We start from the raw sequence: 23139 nt of genomic DNA, 5'->3' as shown, positions 1-23139 counted from the left end.
GGGCACAAATAGAATGACTGTGGTTGGGGGGTTGGGTGGAAAGATTGTATTACGTATAAGAAAAGGCTAGATGTAGAAGTATACATAAAGGTCATGTGCAGGAAGATGTAAAGATTCTTTTAAAATTGATTCAATTATTTTGTTGAATTAATAAGACAGCTCAACATCTGAGAGTAAAGATGAAGGAGGGATAACAGATTAAAACAGAGTTGACATGATATGAAATAGTATTCTTAGAAAATAGGGATACAAACTGATTATGAAAATGTCACAGAAGCACAGGGTAGTGTTGGGGTTTCATTTGAATTCTGTGATTTAGAATCTGAAATGAGACCAGTCAGCTTGGCTGCATTTTCTTCAGCAATGTTGCTCTGATATACATCTGGAGTAGGCAGAGAGTTTGATTTAACAAGCTTTGGAGTTTTGCCAAGAGGAAGGGAGAAAGAATAAAAAAAAGAATTATGGGTATATGCAAAAGATTGATTAGAATAGTGAATCATGGAATCTAATTCTTTGTAAGAAAAGAAATAAGGACATAACATGGGTGACAGTGAAAAGCTAATAGAATGAATATATTGGAGTCTGAGTCAGGTCAAAGAATAGTTAGAATTAGGGTGCTAGAAAAATAACGGAAAGATGGAGTTGGTTGTCAAAGACAGGGATACTTGTGATAAACAATTTAGATGAGTTGTAGTTATTGCACACAACAAGACCTGGAATACATTAGAATATATGGCTGAGATAAGAGGAGAAAAAATCACTAGAAGTCAGCAGGTTAAGAAACTAATAAGTCAGGGCGCCTGGGTCGCTCAGTCATTGAGCTTCCGATTTTGGCTTGGGTCATGATTTCGCGGTTTGCGGTTTGTGAGTTCGAGCCCTGCGTTGGGCTCTGTGCTGACAGCTTGGAGCCTGGAGCCTGTTTCGGATTCTGTGTCTCCTTCTCTCTCTGCCCCTCCCCCACAGTGCTCTGTCTCTCTCTATCAAAAGTAAATAAATGTAAAAATTTTTTTTAATAAAAAGAAATTAATAAGTCATTGTTGAATGTATTATATAGATAATATACACGGAATTGAAATTACTCAGACTGAGAAGAATGGTGCAGAAAAATATCTTGAACCAGTATCATCAATAAATGAAGGCAAGTGACCATAAGTGATGAAGATGACTGGAACAGAAGGTGATAGCATGAGAATCAAAACTGGGCTTTTGATAGTGGCTGAAGAAACAATATCTGGAAGGAGCAATGAAGAAAGGTGAACTTACCACACCTCTAGTAATATGTGGGATGCCACCACCTGAGAAGGCTGTAAGAAAGCTAGCTCCCAATTAGAGTACAAATGAGAGCCCATTTATAGAATATGCAGAGCCATGTAGAAAAGAGATTCTGGGTAATGAGAGATGTCCATGCACCTTAGACTTCTTAAGTCTGTTGACTGAAGTAAACAGAAATGGGAGAAATCATGGATTATTTTCTTAGTGAGTAGTTCGATGTTAGTTTTCATAACCTTGGGATAGTCATCAAGTAATTTGTGGTGGTAAATCAAAGTGTACATGATACTGATGAATATCCATCTTACCAGGAACATGGAGTAGTCTCTGTCCCTCTCCAGCTCTGTAAAGAGGGACTGTTAAGAGTAGGGGACAGCCTTGCTAGGAGCATAAAATTTCAAAGGTTATAAAATATAGCATTTATGGCTCAAAACTCATCAGATCCCATGGGACTCTGCAATGACATTGAGGTGCTCTAGCAGAATATGGTGAAGATCTGTTATTGAATTTTCCATGAGAATTCTTAATTGTTAAATCAAAGGTTGCTCTTTTATGGAAAATAGCAGACTTCTGCAAAAGGAGGTTGAGATAAACTTCTGTTAGTAAAATTCATACTTTTTAATTACTGACTATAAGGTATAACTAAATATTTAGTGGAGGTGGCAGGAAGGAAATAGATGACCACAGAGGAGAGTGAAAAGGCAACAAAGAAATCACTGTCCTAGAGAAAAAGGTGATTTGTATGCACAGAAATCAACTTCTGCCAAAAAAAATGCGATACTAAAATAAAAATTATTTCAAAACCTAATAATATGTGACTTAAGAAAATGTTACCAAGAATAATCTCTGACAGCAATGTACACAGTCTACTTCTCTTTGAACCAAATGACAAACTACAAGTCTAAAAACATGTCCAATGCTCTGTGCCAATCTGCAGAAAGATTATCTAATATTGGATAGATCATAACAGATGAGGTACGACTATCAATCAACTGGATTTGTTGTTCTTAAAAACATCTGAACCTATTATTCAAGAGCTGGGATTTCTGTTTCCATTACTATCTTTCTGCCTACAGGTCTGTGTTGCTTAGAATACAAAATGTGCATTACAGAGAAACGCCCAGTTTAGAGAAATAGCATCATCTTCTGTCTAGGAATAGGATGACAAAATTATCAGCAAAACATAGGGTTTAAAATAAAGTCTTACAAGCTTTATTTCTATCATTTATATAAACAAATCCTATAATTTCTTTACTAAATAATTTTCCTAATTTAATTATGTATTCATGCATTCACTCACTTATTTTATTAGTGTCTACTCTGTTACTCTGTACCACACACTGTGCTAGGCCCTGTGAATATAACAGTGAATAAGACAGAGAGATAGCTACAAGAGAGATAGCTACAGAGGGATAGCTACAACAAATAGACATAATGAATACATAAATAATTGGAAGCTATAATTAATAAATAAAATAAATACCAGGTCCTCACAGAGACTATAATATCATGGGAACAAAGTTTAGATTGTAAAGTCAAGAAAGTGATATCTCTACAATTTACTTGTTATCTACAAATGGGAGAAAAGGTATCTTTCTAGTGGAGAAATCTGGCAGATTCTATCTAAGAATCAATAAAGTTATCACCACAAATATGCAACAACTAAAGTGGTACACTGAGATAGTATTTCTATAGTATTCCTGTAAAAAAAATAATAACCTAAATCCAACCATCAGGCAATCATTAAAAACAACAACAACAACAACAAATAATTGGCTTGGACTTTTCAAAAATGCCAAAGTTGTTAATGTCAATGAAAGGTTGAGGGACTGTTTCAGATGAAAGGAGACTAGAGAAATAGGAAAACCAAATGTGATGGAAGTCTAGATTGGATCCTAGATGGAAAGGTAAAGTTGCTATAAAAAACATGGAGTCAACTAGCAGATTTTGACCATGGAGTACATACTAAACAAAAGTATTTTATTGATATTAGTTCTCCTTAATTTGAAAAAAATACCACAGTTACATAAGAGAATAACCTTACTCTTAAGAAATAGATGCTAAATTATTTCGTGGTGAAGGATCAAGGATCAAGGTGAGTGTAGATTAACCTAAAATGGTTTAACATAGACAGAGATGGGTAGAAACAGAGAGAGAGAGAGAGAGAGAGAGAGAGAGAGAGAGAGAGAGAGAGAGAGAGATACACATGGCGGTGCCTGGGCAGCTCAGTTGGTTAAGCGTCCAACTTTAGCAGCTCAGGTCATGATCTCACGATTTGTGAGTTTGAGCCCAGCATTGGGCTCTGTGCTGACAGCTCAAAGCCTGGAGCCTATTTCTAATTCTGTGTCAACCTCTCTCTCTGCCCCACCATAGCTCATGTTCTGCCTCTCTCTCTCTCTCAAAAATAAACATTAAAACAAAAAAAGAGAGAGAGATACACATAGAGAAACAGAGACCAAGAGAGATAGAGACTGACAAAATATACACAAATGATGAAAATATTTACAAATGGTAAATGTACATTGAAGTTGAATATGTGTTCATTGTAATATTCTTACAAATTTTCTATTGTTTTAAATTTTTCTAAATAAAATCAAAAGCAATTTAAACTTATACCCAATGGAAGAAAGAATGGTATTACCTATATGGTAATATAGGTAATAAATTTCAATATGGCAAAGAAAAAAAGATGTTCTGAGTTCAAAGTTCTGAGGCAGGAAAAAGAAAAGAAAATGCCATGCAGTCTAGCTGAACTAAAGAGGGTTAAGTTCTTCCCTGAGTTCAGAGAGATTCCTCTACTGGTGTTGAAGAAACAAGCCACCACAAACTGTACAGCTGCAAGGGAATGCATGCTGAAAATCAGCATGTGGGATTGGAAGAGGATCCTGATCCTAGGACTAAATTGATCCCAAGCTGACACCTTGATTGCAGCCTTTTGAGAACCTGAGCAGAGTACCCTGGACTCTGACTTGCAGAAATGATGAGATAATAAGTGGCATTATTTTTAAGTTGCTAAGTGTGTGGTAATTTGTCACACAGCTATAGAAACTAATACAGTTGACCCTTAACACAGGTTTGAAATCCATGGATCCACTCATACACAGATATTTTTTCAGTAAATATTGTACAATACTATAAATGTACTTTCTCTTCCTTAAGATTAATAACATTTCTTTTCTCTATAATAGGAAACTATTATAAGAAAAAGTATATAATACACATGACATATAAAATATATGTTAATTGACTGTTTATGTTATTGATAAGTCTTTCAGTCAACAGTAGGCTATTAGTAGTTAAGTTTTGGGGAGTCAAACGTAACACATGGGTTTTCAATTAGGTGGGGATTGGCTCCCTCAACCCCTGTGGTGTTCAAGGGTGAACTAACTGTACACTATGCAAATGACTTAGCACAATCTTGGAAAAGAAAAGTTGGAAGACGCTACCTGATTTCAAGACTTACTATAAAGTTTAATTAATCAAGACAGTATGATTTTGATGCAAATAGAGATAAACAGATCAATGAAACAAAAATAGAGAATCTAGAAATAATCACAAAAATAGACAACTTATTTTTGATAGTCACTTAGGCAATGCAATAGGAGGAAAACCAGTATTTTCAAGAGATAATAATAAAAACATTGAATAAACAAATAGGAAAAAAATCAGCCTCAAACCTTATTTCAACACCAGGCACGAAAATTAATTCCAGTTGGATGACAGTTCAAATTTTAAAGCTAAATCTATAATGCCTCTAGAAGAAAACATAAAGGAGTGTCTTTATGATCTTAAGACAGGAAAAAGATTCTGTTTTTACCTTTAAGTTTTTAAAATTTTAATTCTAGTAAACATACAGTGTTATATTACTTTCAGATGTACAATATAGTGATTTAACAATTCTATACATTACTTAGTGCTCATCATGATAAGGGTGCTCCTAATCCCTTTCTCCTATTTCACCCATCTCCCCACCCACCTCTACTCTGGTAACCATCAGTTTGTTCTCTAAAGTTCAGACTATGTTTATTGGCTTGTCCCTCTCTCTCCCCCCCTTTTTTTTTCCTTGCTCTTTTGTTTTCTTAAATTCAACACGTGAGTGAAATCATATGGTATTTGTCTTTCTCTAACTGACAGATTTCACTTCTCAACATACTCTCTAGATGCATCCATGTTCTTGCAAATGGCAAGATTTCATTCTTTTTTATGGTTAAATAATACATTGTATATACATATCACATCTTTATCCATTCACGTATTGGTGCACAGTTGAGCTGCTTCCATAATTTTGCTATTGTAAATAATGCTGCAATAAATATAGGGGTGGATGTATCCCTGTGAATTATGGTTTCATATTTTTTGAAAAACACTCAATAGTACAATTACTGGAGAGTAGGGTAGTTCTATTTTTAACTTTTTGAAGAACCTCCATACTGCTTTCCACAGTGACTACATCAGTTTGCATTCTCACCAACAGTATATGAGGGTTCCTTTCTCTTCACATCCTCACCAACACTTGTTTCTTCTGTTTTTATTTTAGCCATTCTGACAAGTATGAGGAGATATCTCATTGTATTTTTTATTTGTATATCCCTGAGAATGAGTAATGTTGAACATCTTTTCATGTATCTGTTGGCCATCTGTATATCTTTGGAAAAAAGTCTTTTCATGTCTTCTGCCCATTTTTAATTGGATCATTTGTTTTTCTGGTGTTGAGAAGAACTGTTGTATCAGTTCTTTTTTTAAAATTTTTTTTAAGTCTATTTTTGAGAGAGAGGCAGAGAGTGAGCAGGGAAGGAGCAGAGAGAGAGGGAGACACAGAATTCAAAGCAGGCTCCAGGCCTGTCAGCACAGAGCCCGATGCAGGGCTCGAACTCACAAACCATGAGATCATGACCTGAGCCGAAGTCGGACACTCAACTGACTAAGCCACCCAGGTGGCCGTAGTTTTATCAGTTCTTTTTATATCCTGGACACTAAACCTACATTGGATATGTCATATGTAGAGTGGGAGAGAGCCAAAGCATAAGAGACTCTTAAAAACTGAGAACAAACTGAGGGCTGATGGGGGGTGGGAGGGAGGGGAGGGTGGGTGATGGGTATTGAGGAGGGCACCTTTTGGGATGAGCACTGGGTGTTGCATGGAAACCAATTTGACAATAAATTTCAAAAAAAAAAAAAAAAGGATATGTCATATGCAAATTACTTCTCCCATTCAGTAGATTGCCTTTAGTTTTACTGATTGTTTCCTTTGCTGTGCAGAAGCTTTTTATGTTGCAGTCCTAATAGTTTATTTCTGCTTTTATTTCCCTTGCATCAGGAGACATATCTAGAAAAATGTTGCTAAAGCCAATGTCAGAGAAATTGCTACCTGGGCTCTCTTATAGTATTTTTATGCTTTCATATGTTACATTTAGGTCTTTGATCCATTTTGAGTTTATTTTTGTATATGGTCTAAGAAAGTGGTCCCGTTTCATTCTTTTGCATGTAGCTGTCCAGTTTTCCCAGCACCATTTGTTGAAGAGACTGTCTTTTTATCATGGGATATTCATTTCTCCTTTGTCAAAGATTAACTGACTAAATAGTTGTGGGTTTATTTCTGGCTTTTCTATTCAATTCCATTGGTCTATGTGTCTATTTCTGTGTCAGTACCATACTGTTTTTATCACTACATCTTTGTAATATAACTTGAAGTTCAGAATTGTGATGCCTCCAGCTTTCCTTGGCTTTTTCAAGGTTTCTTTGACTATTCAGGGTCTTGTGTGGTTCCATACAAATTTTAGGATTGTTTGTCATAGCTCTGGGAAAAACGATGGTATTTTGAAAGGGATTGCATTAAATGTGTACATTGCTTTGGGTCGGAGGGACATTTTAATATTTGTTCTTCTAACCCATAAGCATGAAATGTCTTTCCATTTCTTTGCATCATCTTCAATTTATTTCATCAGTGTCTTATATTTTCAGAATACAGGTCTTTTATCTCATTGGTTATGACTATTCCCAGGTATCTTATTGTTTTTGGTGCAATTGTAAAAGGGATTGTTTCTTAATTTCTTTTTCTGCTGCTTCATTATTGGTGTATAGAAATACAACAGATTTCTGTACATTGAGTTTGCATCTTGTGACTTTCTTAAATTTGTTTGTCATTTCTGGCAATTTTTCAGTGGAAGCATTTGGGTTTTCTATACAGAATATCGTGTCATCTGCAAATAATAGAAATTTTACTTCTTTCTTGCCACTTTGGTGCCATTTGTTACTTTTTGTTGTCTGACTGCTGTGGCTAGGACTTCAAGTAATATACTGAATAATGGTGGTGAGAGTAGACATCCCTGTTGCCTGGCCTTAGAGGAAAAGCTCTCAGTTTTCCCCCATTGAGGATGATGTTTGCTGTGGGTTTTTCATATAAGGCCTTTATGATGTTAAGGTATGTTCTTTCTGAGCCTACTTTGTTGAGGATTTTTATCATGAGTGGATGTTGTACTTTGTCAAATGCTTTTCTGCATCTATTGAAATGATCATATGGTTCTTATCCTTTCTTTCATTCATGTGGTGTATCATGTTGATTGATTTGTGAATACTGAGCTACCCCTGCAAACCAGGAATAACTCCCACTTACCATGGTAAATGATTTTGTATTTTATTGTTGGATTCAGTTTGCTACTATTTTATTAAGAATTTTTGTATCTTTGTTCATCACAGATATTGGTCTGTAGTTCTCTTTTTTAGTGGAATCTTATCTGGTTTAGGTATCAGTGTAAATTGTTCTTATAGGATCAATCTGGAAGTTTTCCATCCTTTTCTATTTTTTGAAATAGTTTGAGAAGAATAGATATTAACTCTTCTTTAAATGTTTGGTAGAATTTGCCTGTGAAGCTGTCTGGTCTTGAATTTCTGTTTGTTGGCAGTTTTTGAATTCTGATTCAATTTCATTCCTGATAATTGCTCTGTTCAAGTTTTTGATTTCTTTCTGTTTCACTTTTGGTAGTTTATATGTTTCTAGGAATTTATCTATTTCATCTAGGTTGTCCAATTTGTTGGCATACAATTTTTCATAATATTCTTTTATAATTGTTTGTATTTTTGTGGTATTGATTATTTTTCCTCTTTCATTTGTGATTTTATTTATTTGGGTCCTTCCTCTTTTCTTTTTAATAAGTCTGGTTAGAGGTTTATCAATTTTATTAATTTTTTTCAAAGAACTAACTCCTAATTTCATTGATCTGTTCTATTCGTTTTTGTTTTTAGTTTCAATGTTATTTATTTCTGCTATAAACTTTATTATTTCCTTCTTTTTTCTGGCTTTAGGTTAGGCTTAATTCATTATCCTTTTTCTAGTTCCTTTAGGTGTAAGGTTAGGTTGTTTGAGATTTTTCTTGCTTCTTGAGGTAGGCCTGTAGTGCTATCTACTTCCCGCTGAGGACCACTTTTTTCTGTAAAGGCTTTGGACCACTGTATTTTCATTTTTATTTGTTTCCATGTATTTGTTTATTTCCCCTTTGATCTCTTGGTTGATCCATTCATTGTTCAGTAGCATGTTATTTAACCATATATTTGTGCTCTTTCTAAATATTTTTGTTGGTTGATTTCTAGTTTCATAATGTTATTTTCAGAGAAGATGCATAGTATGACTTCAGTCTTTTTGAATTTGTTGAGACCTGTTTTGTGTCCTAGTATATGGTCCATTCTAGAGAATGCTCCATGTGCACTTGAAAAGAATGTGTATTCTGCTGTTTTAAATCCATCTGGACTAGTGTGTTATTCAAAGTTGTTTTCTTGTTGACTTTCTGCTTGGATGATCTGTCAATTGATTTAAGTGGGTGTTAAAGTCTCCTACAATTATTGTGTTATTATCAATTTATTCCTTTATTTTTGTTATTAATTGTTTTTATATATTTGGGTGCTCTCTTCTTGGATGCATAAATATTTACGATTGTTAGATTTGGTTGGATTGTCTCCTGAATGATTATATAGTGTCCTTCTTTGTCTCTGATTACAACCTTTGTTTTAAACTTTTATCCAAAATAAGCATTGCTACCATGGCTTCCTTTTGACATCCATTTGCATAATAAATATTTTTCCATCCCCTCTCTTCCAATCTGCAGGTGTCTTTAGATCTAAAATGAGTCTCTTGGGGCTCCTGGGTGGCTCAGTCGGTTAAGCGTCTGACTTCGGCTCAGGTCATGATCTCGCGGTCCGTGAGTTCAAGCCCCACGTCGGGCTCTGTGCTGACAGCTCAGAGCCTGGAGCCTGTTTCAGATTCTGTGTCTCCCTCTCTCTGACCCTCCCCCATTCATGCTCTGTCTCTCTCTGTCTCAAAAATAAATAAACGTTAAAAAAATAAATAAAATAAAATGAGTCTCTTGTAGGCAGCATACAGATGGGTCTTTGTTTGCTTTTTTTATTGAATCATCTTTTGATTGGACCATGTAGTCCATTTACATTCAAAGTAATTATTGATAGGGACACCTGGATGGCTCAGTCAGTTAAGTGTCTGACTTCAGCTCAGCTCATGATCTCATGATTTGTGAGTTTGAGCCCCATGTCGGGCTCTGTGCTGACAGCTCAGAGCCTAGAGCCTGCTTTGGATTCTGTGTCTCCCTCTCTCTCTCTGCCCCTCCCCCCACTCATGCTTCATCTCTCTCTCTCTCTCTCTCTCTCTCTGTACGTTTCAAAAATAAACATTTAAAGATTTTAAAAAGTAATTATTGATATATACGTATTTATTGTCATTGTGTAATTTGTTTTGTGGTTGTGTTTGTAGTTTTTCTATGATAGTTTCCTCTTTTGCTCTCTTTCATAGTTTGTTGGCTTTCTTTAGTGATATGCTTGGATTCCTTGCTCTTTATTCTTTACATATCCATTACTGGGCTTTGATTTCTGGTCACCATAAGGTTTGTATATAACATCTTCTGCATGTAAGTTGATGTTCACTTCTATATTAAGTTGATGTTCACTTGAGTTTGAACCCATTCTTTTCTCCTCTCCCTCTTATGGTTTAGGTATATGATATCATACTTTACATTCTTTTATTTTGTGAATCCCTTAACTGATTTTTACAGATATACTTATTTTTACTGCTTTTGTGCTTTCTACTTTTCACATTCACATATGTCTCTCCTTTCCACAAAAAGAGTTCCCTTTAATATTTTTTCGTATGGCTGCTTTAGTTGTCATGAACTCCTTTAGTTTTTGCTTGTCTGAGAAATTTTTATCTCTTCTTCTATTCTGAATGATAGCCTTCCTGGATACAGCATTCTTGGCTGCAGACCCATTCAGCACTTTGAATATATCATGCCACTCCATTCTGGCCTGCAAATTTTCTGCTGAAAAATCCACTAATATCCTACAGGGTTTCCCTTCTATGTAATCATCTTTTCTCTTCCAAATTTTGAATTATTTATATATCACTAATTCTTTGCCATTTTAATTACTATTTGTTTTGGTGCGGACCTCCTAGGGTTGATTTTGCAGGAGGCTCTCTGTGCCTCCTAGATCTGGATATTTGTTTCTTTCTTCAGATTAGGGAAATTTTCAGCTATTATTTCTTGAAATAAATTTTCTTCCCCCCCCCCCTTTCTCTCCTGTTCTTCTGGGACCCCTATAAATACAAATGTTATTACACTTGATGGAGTCACTGAGTTCTCTACATCTATTCTTATTTTGCATAATTCTTTTTTCTATCACTTGTTCAGCTTAATTACTTACCATTACTCTGTCTTTCAAGTCATTAATTCATTCCTCTGCTTTCTTTAGCCTGCTATTTATTCCATCAAGTGTATTTTTTATTTCATTTATTGTGTTCTTCATCTCTGATTACTTTTTTTTATCTCTTTATTAAGGGTCTCACTGATATTGTCCATTCTTCTAAAGTCCAGTGAGTAATGATGATTACTTTAAATTCTCTTTCCAGAATATTACCTATATCTGTTTCACTTATGACCCTTTGCTGTGGTTTTGTCCTGTTCTTTCATTTGGGACATATGCCTCTGTCTCCTCAGTTTGTCTAACTCTGTGTCTGTTTCCATGTGTTAGGAAAGTCAGCTGCACCTCCTACTCTTTTTTTTTTTTTCTATATATTTTTGAGAGAGAGAGAGAGAGAGAGAGAGTACAAGTGAGCGAGGGGCAGAGGGAAAGGGAGAGAAAGAGAATCCCAAAGTGGGGCTCAAGTTCACCAGAAGTGGGGCTGTTTGTTATGCTGTCCCTCTCAGGGTGGGGACGCCACTTCCTAACACCCTTAGGGCTCTCCCAGAGCCAAACTTGCTGATTTCTTAAAATTCCAGAATTTAAGTCCTGCTGTTTGTAAGAATTCAGACAATTTGTCCCCTCTCACTTTCAAAGCCAAATGTTATGGGGATTTGTCTTCCCCATGTAGGCTCCACAGTATAATAGTAGAATACTTTTTTTTGGCCTTCTTCCCACCTTCAGCTCCCTCCCCACCATGGATGGCCACTGTCTGTTTCACTCCCAAACCACATCTTCACCCTTCCTACCTTCTTCAGTGTGACTTCTTCTCTGCCTTTAGTTGTGGAGTTTGTTCTGTCAGTCTTCAGGTCATTTTCTCAGTTATTTATACTGATGTGTTATCTAGTTGTATCTGTGGGACAAGGTGAGCTCAGTGTCCTCCTATTCCACCATCTTCCCCTGCCAACCACAAGGAAAAGGTTTCTTAGATAGGATATAAACTGCATTGAACACAAAAATTTAGTAAGTTGGGCTTTATCAAATAAAATATGCTTATGAAAAGACTCCATTAAGAGGATTAAAAAGGCAAATTGTGGCCTAAGAAAATACATCCAACCAATACATAAATAATCACAAAGCAATAATAAAAAGACAAAAATCTAATAAATAAGTAAATAAATAAACAAACAAACAAATAAACAAACAGACAACCCAATTTATAAATTGGACAAATTGACATACACATCCCAAGAAAAGGTATTTGAATAACCAATAAAGCTTTTGAAAAGGTATTCAACATCATTAGTCATCAAGAAAATGCAATGGCATCAATTAGATGGTTAAAACTATAGACATCGGGCTCTGTGCTGACCGCTCAGAGCCTGGAGCCTGTTTCAGATTCTGTGTCTCCCTCTCTCTCCGACCCTCCCCCGTTCATGTTCTGTCTGTCTCTGTCTTAAAAATAAATAAACGTTAAAAAAAAATTAAAAAAAAAAAAGGGGGGCGCCTGGGTGGCTCAGTCGGTTGAGCGTCTGACTTCGGCTCAGGTCATGATCTCACGGTCCGTGAGTTCGAGCCCCACATCGGGCTCTGTGCTGACAGCTCAGAGCCTGGAGCCTGTTTCAGATTCTGTGTCTCCCTCTCTCTCCGACCCTCCCCCGTTCATGCTCTGTCTCTCTCTGTCTCAGAAATAAATAAACGTTAAAAAGATTTTTTTTTAAAAACGATAGAGACTGATAACAATAAATGTTGGTAAGGATCTAGAACAATAATATTAAGAACAATAAATCCTCACTATAGGATTATTTCAAATAGTATATTAATTTAAAATACTTATGTATGTTTTATTATAAAAATGGTTTTAAAGTCTATCTCTTACATAAAATGAGATATATACAAAAACATGCACAGATGGAATCTTTTAGGTTTGATCCCAAAAGAATACTGATCACTTTCTCCACAGTTCTTTCTGCACAGGTTAGTGTAAAAAGCAAAAACAAAAACAAAAAACATTTTATGTAAGATTTGGAAAGTGGAAATGAAACAGCAGCCTTATTATTTTTACACTCAAGGGTTGATGTTAAAGTACCAGGAGTTATGGCAGTTCACATATCCACTGGCTCAACTTGGTGGGTTAGTACAGCAACCAAGTCAGCAAGTCTTCCAACTGATCTTATCAAATCTCATCTCATCTGACTCTTGAGCCAGGTGTGTGTTTAGCATTTTGATGAAAGGCACCAGATTCTCTGGTAGGTCACTCTCAGCACTGTAGTTAAAAGCTTGAATTTCAGTCCATCCTCATGGGTCTCTGCTTATACTTACATATTCCTGTTTATTCTTGATCATCCCCCCAACTCATTTCTCATTCATCTTTCCTTCTCAACTTCCTTCCCTGTTTCAGGCCACAGGACCCAGAAACATCCACAATAGCATCATAGAAACTGTTTAGTCAGCTTCCAAAGTTCTGTAGGGTCAAATTACCATAGGAAATCACTCATTATATACCAGTCCTATGGTTTTGTTTCTCTGATTGAATCCTGACCAATACTATCACCTGCCCTATGACCCAGCAAGGTACTCCCAGATATTTTCTCAAGAGAAATAAAAATATATGTCCAAAAATAGCCTTGTACAAAATGTTCCAACATCTTTATACATAAGATCCAAAAGCTGTAAACAAACTAAATGTTCATCAACATGAAAATAAGCAAATAAGGTACTAATACATGCAACAACATAGATGGATTTCAAAAACATTATGTTAAATGCAAGAAGTCAGAAAAGAGACAACATATTCTAAGATTCCATTAATATAAAATCCAAATACAGGCCAAAACTAAATTATCTCCACAGAAATCAAAATATCTCCATCCCCAGTGGGCAATGGAAATAAGCACAAGGGAACTTTCTGGGTTATGAAAATGTTTTATATCTTCATTATAAGTGTCAGTTTCACACAGAGGCATACATTTGTCAAAACTCAGTGAATATACATTGATCTGTCCATTTTACCGAATGTGAATTTTACCTCAATAAAAATGTATTACTGAAAGTGATAGAATACGATATATTTAAAAGTGCTAAGAAAATATGATCAAAGACATTAATTCTGCTTGAGGAGATTAGGGAAAGGTTAATAGGAGGAGGGGCATTTGTGCTCCTGCTTTAAGAATAAATAGGCAATGCCCTGGCAAGCAAAGTTGACAAGGAAATGAAAGGGATTCGCTTGAGAAAGGCTGAATGCTATGCAAGTACATAGAGTGGGAGCTCCATGCAATGGTACAGAATTTGATACAGTTAAACTGTACACCAGGGGAGGTATCAGACTGGAGAAAGTATAGGTAGAAAGTTAGGCAGAAGCAGGTTATAAAGGGAAGTTTACATTTTGCTAATAAATTTCAATTTATTCTACTGTGAATAAATTATTAGCAATGGCATTTAAGTAAAGCAAAGTACTGAAGAAAATTAATTTGTATTTTAGAAAGGTAAGCCTGTCAGTATCCAGTATAGTTGGGTTATTTTATATGGAGAAGAAGCAGTGAGACCAAATAGGAGATGAGTATTATAATTCAGCAAGAGTTAATAATAATCTGGATTGTGTCAATGGTTATAAAAGAATGACAGGTATCAGAGATGTTTCAGATACACGACTATAATGATTTGAGGATGAAGAGTCAAACAATTTCAATTAACATGGGTTGAACAACCAGATTTTACATTAACCAGATGTAGGTGGAAAGGGGGTAGATTCAGGGATGGAAATTAGTTCAGTATTAGATGTGATAATTTCAAGAGGCCTATAAAGGAGTTCTAAGTGGAGTTATTTGATGCGCAATTAAAATGGCCCCTTGTTGGCTATAAAGCAGAGTTGAGCTATAGATTCATCTGCCTAATTTTTCCTATGCTAATCTTTAATAGAAAGAGAAAGTAAATAATGTAACCCAGGATTGCACCTGGCACTAGCTTTGGCACAAAGTATGGAGGTTTAGTGTTCTGGGCATAGAAATATTGAAATAGATGGCTATTAGGTGCTGAATGTGGTAGCAGCACAGATAATCCATGCGGGGAGGAAAAAAAAAAAAAAAGACCTGCTTGAAATGAAAGGATTAAGTGATTAGAAATTGTAGTGCAGGTATGGAGAAGATCTTTAAAGGAGGAATAAAAGAATGCTTGGCTGAATAAAAGAATGCTTGCTTAGGGATACACTAAGATAACTCACAAAGATCAAGTTGATGTTACCTTTTATGGCTAATAAGGAGCTTGTGATGTAAACAAAAAGGCAATAAATACACAGACTGGTAAATCCTATAGTAAGAGTAAATTGTGGATATTATGTGAGAATGTAGGAGTCCATCTAACCTAGTCTTTTATAAGTCATTTTTCTCATTGGAGAAATAGACTGCTTAGCTAAGTCCACATAAGTGGCTAATATATGTCAGAATGTAAAATCAATTTCCTCAGCCCCACCACCCAAAATACACCAAATCTAAAAAACAGTGGTAGTAAGGCTAGTTCTAAATTTTCACAGTTCAGGACTTTGTGTACCACTAAAAAATTTTGGCTACAAAACTCCTATATATTAAACTAATTAAAAAAAACACTTCATCTTTAATACATAGCTAAAATGTCCTTGATTTCTGATTCTTTATTGTTAATGGTTTAATGACCAGGGCATATGAGCATCCAATTTACTGAATTAGACTCTAAATATATTTCTCATGAACATTAAAATGCAGCTTTCCTGTGAATTTTCTATTTTAAAAGTTAACTTTCTATCCTATCATAAAACAAAAATATTCTAAAATATGGCCTGATTCAGTGATTGATTTTAGTTTTCAGGTAATTTTTTAAAAAGGAAAGTCCTCTCTCTCTTTTCTCCTCACCCTCATAAGAGTTTAACTTAATACTAAAGATTCTACTAATCACATCAAGAGTACACAAATCAACTAAGATGCTATGGATACAACCATACCACACTTCGAGATGAAATTGAAACTCTAATGGGCAGAGTGGGATGAACTATTCTCATGCAATCACTGACCAGTTTTGGTTGCAGTTAAATAATTTTTAAAAAATCGTCAGATACTAGTTTTAATATTGACTTCAACCACTTGTCATTTGTGATATCATGATGTATAATAAAAGACACATATTTTGGTTTTGTCCCCCACTTCTGCACAGATATTCCAAAGCCCTTCGAATTTCCTAAATGAGAACAGTGATAAAGGTGTCTTGATACTCATAATAAATTCCTGTCAACTACACTTGAGTTTATGTTAATAAGATAGTTTTTAAGGTTAGGAAAGCACATAAGGATGGGGGCTAGCTGCCAGGGGAATCAACCATGTGACTGGAGGGTTGAACTTTCAGTTGTACCTCACTGACCTCCAGAGAGAGGAGAGGGGCTGAAGATTGCATCCATCAACAATGACCACTGATTCAATCAATTCTGCCTACATAAGGAAGCCTCATAAAACCCAAAAGGGCTGGACTCAGAGAGCTTACAGGTTGGTGAACATGTGGAGGTACTTGGAGAGTGGTATACCTGAAAAGAGCATGAGAGCTCCATACCCCTTTCCCCCATACCTTGCTCTATGTATCTCTTCCATCAGGTTGTTCCTGAGTTATACATATTATAATAAACTGGTAATATAGTAAGTAAAATATCTGCCTGAGTTCTGTGAGTCACTGCCAAGGAGGGGGTCACTGGAGCCTCCAACCCATAGACCTCCAATTAGAAGCATGAGTCATAACCTAGACTTGCAACTGCCATCTGAAGTTTGGTGGGTGGATGAGGCCGACTTATAGGACTGTGCTCTTCACCTGTGGGATCTGACACTATCTCCAAACAGTGCCAGAACTCAGTTGAATCGTGTGCCAGAAAATTACTTGTGGAAAACAACATACATTGTAATTGAGAGAATTATAGTATTATATATTCACATCCAGATTTTTATGTACCTGAACCTACTACCTAGTTGTGTCAATATTTTTTCATGACAATATTTATTTACATATGAGACTATAACCTTCACCAGAGAAGAGTCTATGTTTACTTTACTCAAGAATGATTCCTGGTATTTGGTAAGAATGTCTGGCACATAGTGAACAGTCAGTAAATGTTTATTGAATGAATGATTTATATTTAAAAAGAAATGGAAGTATACAGTTACCAACAATAATTATTGAAAAAATCTCAGGCCGGTATACTGAGTTTTTTCCAAAATGACTGGTCTATCAATATAAAGGAAATGCAGGACAAACTATTATGCATAACACAGTTATATAAGAAGCTGAACTTGAAGGACTAGTCTTCTTAGATAAAATATTTAAAATAATGACCACAAGAATGGGGTCAACATGTGCCACGGTTCCTGGCATTTGATTTTGGGAAGTTTTCAGGCTTGTTGCCTCCTACAGGAAACAAAACTACTTGTGAGTCAACTCTCCTCAGAAATGTGTTCCATTTCAATTCATAGGCTGATTATTTTCCAAACTTTCTTTTACATTTACAACCCAAATTCATATTGATGACCTATATGTTACCCAACGACACTTTAGAATAAAAATTCCAGACCTGAGTGCCACAAAAAAGTGTAACATGTCATATATTTGAGATTCTGCTCTTAGGTTACTCCATGGTAGTTTTCAAATAATTGTCATTAGGGAAGGGGGTCCAGATGGCACCAGGAAATACACACATATGACAAAGACAGTAAGCAAAAGAATGAGTAGTTGAGAGAAAATCAAATTACTATACACTATAAACAGCAAGAACAATAGAAGGTGCCATGAAAAGAAGAGAGTCATGATCACCATAGATTTATCAAGGCTTCAGATGCCAAACCATCTGGTCTACTCTGTCATTTAAGTAAAACACATTATCTTTAAAACTCATAGAAGTCTCATTAAAGTTTTTATTAATTTTACTAAATTTCTGACCAAAATGGCAGGATGTTTCTGGACTCCTATGGACATGAGTTAAAAGAACAAAAACTAGAAATAAAATAGAAAGTCCAAAAATCAGAAAACAATCATACTTTAATTGGAATATAACAATGAGCTAGCATCCTTAGCTAAATGGTGCACTGAGACAATCTACAAACTCTCAGGTGAAAACTGCAGGTAAATTTGATCAAAGCTCACATATAGAGAATGTCAATAAAGAAAAAGATCATGAACAAATTCCCTGAAAATGGCTCAAGGAAGGAGCCAGAAGGAGAAAGAAAGAATTCAAATAAAATTAGTAAAATTAGCAGTGTTTAAAAGCAAAGAGTGAAAAGACATCAAGAAACTTGCAGGGATGAATATGTTTGATATCTTGATTGTTGGTGATAATCTCAAAATTTACTAGATTGTACACTGTAAATATATTCAATTTATTGTTTGTAACTATACCGCAGTAAAACTTTAAAAATCAATACATTTGTATCTTCTTCTATCACAGAGACTTTACTTGTGAAACATTTGGCATAAATTCTCTGTCTCCTCTGCAAAGCAAGTCAATACTTTAAAAATGCCATAATTCTAATGAGATAAAAATCTATGCCTTTTAGAGTGAGAGCTCTCATGATGGCTGTAGATTGATAGCCTGAAAAGTTACAGAGTTGCAGGAAAATATTCTTTCCTTAAGCAATCTTCAGAAAGTTATGCAAAAGAAAAATAGAAATGTGGTTCACGAAGTTACCTCAGAAAAATGTGTTTAAAGATAATATCACAGACAACATTTCAGATGAAAATTATGGAGTTTTAATTGGTCTGCAAGCTTCCAAAATTCCCAGTAGGTAAAATGCAATAGCAACAGATGGCAGACAATTTGGAAATCACAGTGGAAAGCAGAGCATCTTAAAATGTAGATGTATACCTAGAAAAAATTTCAAGAGAGCCTTATATGTAAGCACTGTGATCCAAGGCACGTGTTTTAATATAGATTATTTATCACTGATAAAGTCACTTTAATGTGGACTTATACAAGATAAGCTTACATCATTATTCTTTCTGATTCTTCAGGAAAAAAAGTGTCTTTGTACATTTGGTGCCTTTCATGATGATGAGTAATTCTTGATGTGGAAATTTTCGTTTTCTTGGTTTATCACTTAATCAGAAGCCCTGAAAGAATTTTTTAAAAAGCTAGCTCTATATCACTTGCAAATTGACCAATGACCCACTGAGTAATTAAATTGCCTGACTTTTTTAAGATGACATCTGAGATAATTACAATGAAGCTCACTGATTCATTCATTCACATATTCCTACAATACTGTTGAGTATTCAATATATATCAAACACTAGAACAGACAGCGAGGATTCAAATAAGAGCCAGAAAGGTCCTGTGGCAAAGCAATCTGCTTTCTATTGTGAATTTAGAAACTAAATAGAAAATATTATGTGATAAGCACTATGACAGAATTCCTGCACATAGCATTGAGTAAACGCAGCCAAGTGCACCTATCCATGGACTGGGGGGAACTCAGAAAAGTTTTTCAAAGAAGTCATATTGGAATTAATGAGGCAAGGAAGGTGTGGTAGAGGATAGAGAACATGCAAAGGCAGGAACTGAGTGAGCATTTTCTCTCTCTTTACAGTGAAATTTGGCTGATTTTATACTAGTTTTTCTATATTGCTTACAGATAAGCCAGTGAGTAAGTTGAGCTAAACTTAAAAGCGGCTGATACATCCACTTAGACTACTTGGTCAAAACTTCATTGACAAAGCAATATAAGACATGCTGTGTCTGAATGATTAAATAGATACGCATTTAAAGCTTAGGGCAGAGGACATTCTGGAACTTCTTTATCTCATATTCACTTCAATCAATTCTCAATGAGATCCCATCATATTTCCTTCAATGAAGCATGTCTTGAACATGGGCTTTGGAGTCAGAAAGACCTGGGTTTGTCCCCAATATTGTGTTTGTACACAATAACTAGCTTGAATTTGGGTTTAATTTCAATCAGTCTCAGTGTTCTCATCAGCCCTGCAATGTGAGTTTTAGCAGTATCCACTTCACGTTGCTGTTCTAAGAACCAAATGAGGTGAAGTTTGTAAAATACACGAGAGGTTATTTAGTAAGAACTCAGCGAACAGCAGTAAAAATACATACTCTGCAAAATGCACAGCTGCATATCCCCAGCCCCAAAGCATGTGTTTTCACATAGTATTTTAAAATTCAGATAAAAAAGAAATCACTTGAGAATCTTTTCCCTGAGGTGGAAGGTCCAGCCTAAGGAGTTTGCTGTTTCACAGGGACATTTAGACTTCCACCTGAAACATCTGAAGCTCCACCACATTTGTGCCAACCTAGAAAAACTGCATTAACTTGACTCTCTGCCTGTGCTGAAGATCAGTAGTGCAGCTTGTAAGAATTAATTTATCATGTGTTTCTAATCTACATAAAATAAGTGACAAAATCAAGGCAATATCATAATCAAATGCACCCGTGTCAAAGTTCATCCTTCCACCCCGGCCAATGCCCTCTCCTGGGGCTTGAGTGCCTACCTAGTCCTTATATTTCATCAAGAGAAGTGATTTGTGAAAGAAAAGAAGTTTCCTTAACCAGAGTAATTGTTCTACAATGTAGAGTGAGGATGCAAATTTAATTCACACTACAATCTGTGTATTTCAAGAAAAAGCAAATTCCTTTATTTTTTTATAGATTATCTGTACTTCCATACAAGTCCACCCAACCTTTAGCAGGGAAAAATTTACTAAATGCCTAATATAATTAACATTTATCATATTTTAAATAGTAACTAAGGGAATGTTAGATTTCCTAGGATTAACTCAGTTCCTCAGGTGGTCTTCTCTCCTTGCCTCTCCTTCTAAGATGGCATCTCAGAGCATGCCATATAGAGGAATGTGTGATTCATGAGATCACTAAAAAGTGAATTACTTGAGGTCTCTTTGTATGGTATTTTCTGACCTTTTATGTGATGCTCACATATGATCTCTGAGCTCAAGATTTGTATATCTCTGAGTTTACTGGCATTTTATATGACTATATAATAAGTACCACAAACTAAAATGTTCAAAACAGAACACAAGTTTTATTCCTGTCTGAATCCTCCTCATTAATATAAATGATCCCATCATCACCCATGTTCTCTTGGCAGTCAGACTGATCTTGAAAATGTTATTCAAACCTTCAATCTCCTTCAAAACCATTGACTGTTCCCATTGCTTGTAGTATGCCTTAGAGCCTTTGTAATTCACTGTTCTGTGTGCCTAGGTTTCTGGCAAGCAAAAATGTTACTTCACCAGAGACATTTGTGACCACATTGTCAAGAGTGGCAAGAATTGAGTTCTCTGCTTTGTATCACATAGCTTTCTTTGGATTGCACTATTTTTTCTAATGTATAATTTTTATCATTAATTAAGCAATGTGGTTTTTTTACTAGTTTATAGTCTCTTTTCCTTGGTTGTAAACTCCCTATAGGACTCTATTTGCACTGTTATCATCGTATCTCTGTCACTTAATTTACTGAGCAGAATAGATTAATGAAATCACTGTATGCAGCAGTTTGATCTACATTTAGTTATGCTTAAAAATTATTTGCCAAGTTATACAATTTCTTTCATAGTTGGCATATTATGGCTTCAGTCATTTTAAACTACTATTATTATTACCAATACTCGACTATTGTTATCACTATTACTACTGTTGCCTTTTAAACATTCCATAATGAAATAACTGATGTCTCCTAACATATTTAGAAACAAGAGCCTAGTGCTTCACTGGGAAGACCGGGTAATAATTACTGGAGCGTTGGCCATATCTGCCACTATCACTTTAGGACTCTGCCAGGAGCATTTTAGAAGCTAGCGATGATGATTGCCTTGAAGATTCAGTCATTTGAAAAGTTCAGATAACCTACATTCACTTAGAAGAAATGTATAGCTCCTATACATAAATTGTTAACTTCTCTGGAGTGTGCCCTTTTCTGTAACCATGCAGATCTAAATTTTATGCCCAAGGTTCTGATAAAACACATAGTCCAGTTATCCTTTGCATTTCTATGGTCCTGGGCCATGAAGCATGATATTGCATGAGACCAGTATCACCCACAATTATCACTTGTCCTGAGGCCTGAAAAGACCTAATGAAATTTAATTTGTTTTGCTGGGAGCATTATTGGCTCAAGCATATTGCATTCATCTGGAAGCTTATCTCTGAAAACCTAGAAATAGCTGCTTTGACATTAACTTTTTCCTTCTGTTTTGTATCATCGTGAGTATTGTGGATATCTGCAGAAATTACTCACATTTGTAGCCATGGTGGTTGAAACTGTACATTAGACTTTACAAACATGTGAACTTTCCTTAAATTCATGCACAGAAAGAAAATTCAAGAGTCTTTCTCCCAGGAAGCTTTCTTAGAAAATCGTTTTAAGTTAACCAATAGAATACTTGTCTTCTCTTTTATTAAAAGTTCTCATAATTAATTTCACAGACATTATCCACCTTTACACCTTTTGCTGAAAGTTTTTTTCAAGTCTGATAAATATGTTAAATCGCTCAAACTAGCTGATAGTAGTGTTGAAACTTATATCCATCAGCCCTAGCTCCTGTGTTTGCTGTGTTCTGTGTGACTTTGGCCAAGTTTTTTTTGTTTCTGTTTTTGTTTTTTAACCTTGTTAAGTCTCTATTTTTCCACTGTAAAATAAGAATACTAATGACTTATATTGTATATGATTCTCCAGGGTTAAGTTAGATAAAGCAGTAAAAGGCCTTAACCAGGGGCTTGGCACTGTTGTCAATATATGGTAATTACTATTAATAGCTACCTTGATGGCTATTTCTTCTATCTAGATAATTCTTTGTGTCTAACATATTTGGCTGAAAATTAATTATTTACTTCTGCAGAAAGTTTGTTGTGTTTTCAATGCTTAAGTGCCATAACTATCCATTTTACTCACTTCCCCCCATTTTTCTTATTTTACATTTTACCTCTTAAATAGGTAAAATATAATTACAGTAAAAACTTGGATTGTAAGTAACTTGTTCTGTAAGTATTCTGCAAGATGAGCAAACATTTCTAATAAATTTTAACTTGATAAGCGAGCAATGTCTCAGAATATGAATAGTATGTAACACCAAATGTCACATGATCACAACTGAGCCAATGGTTCTCGAAATTCACTTTGACGTACAAGTGCTTTGGACTACAAGCATATTTCTGGAACAAATTATGCT

This window comes from Panthera leo, chromosome A2 (assembly GCF_018350215.1).
Source record: "Panthera leo isolate Ple1 chromosome A2, P.leo_Ple1_pat1.1, whole genome shotgun sequence".
Lineage (NCBI taxonomy): Eukaryota > Metazoa > Chordata > Mammalia > Carnivora > Felidae > Panthera > Panthera leo.
This window is presented reverse-complemented; position numbering follows the sequence as displayed.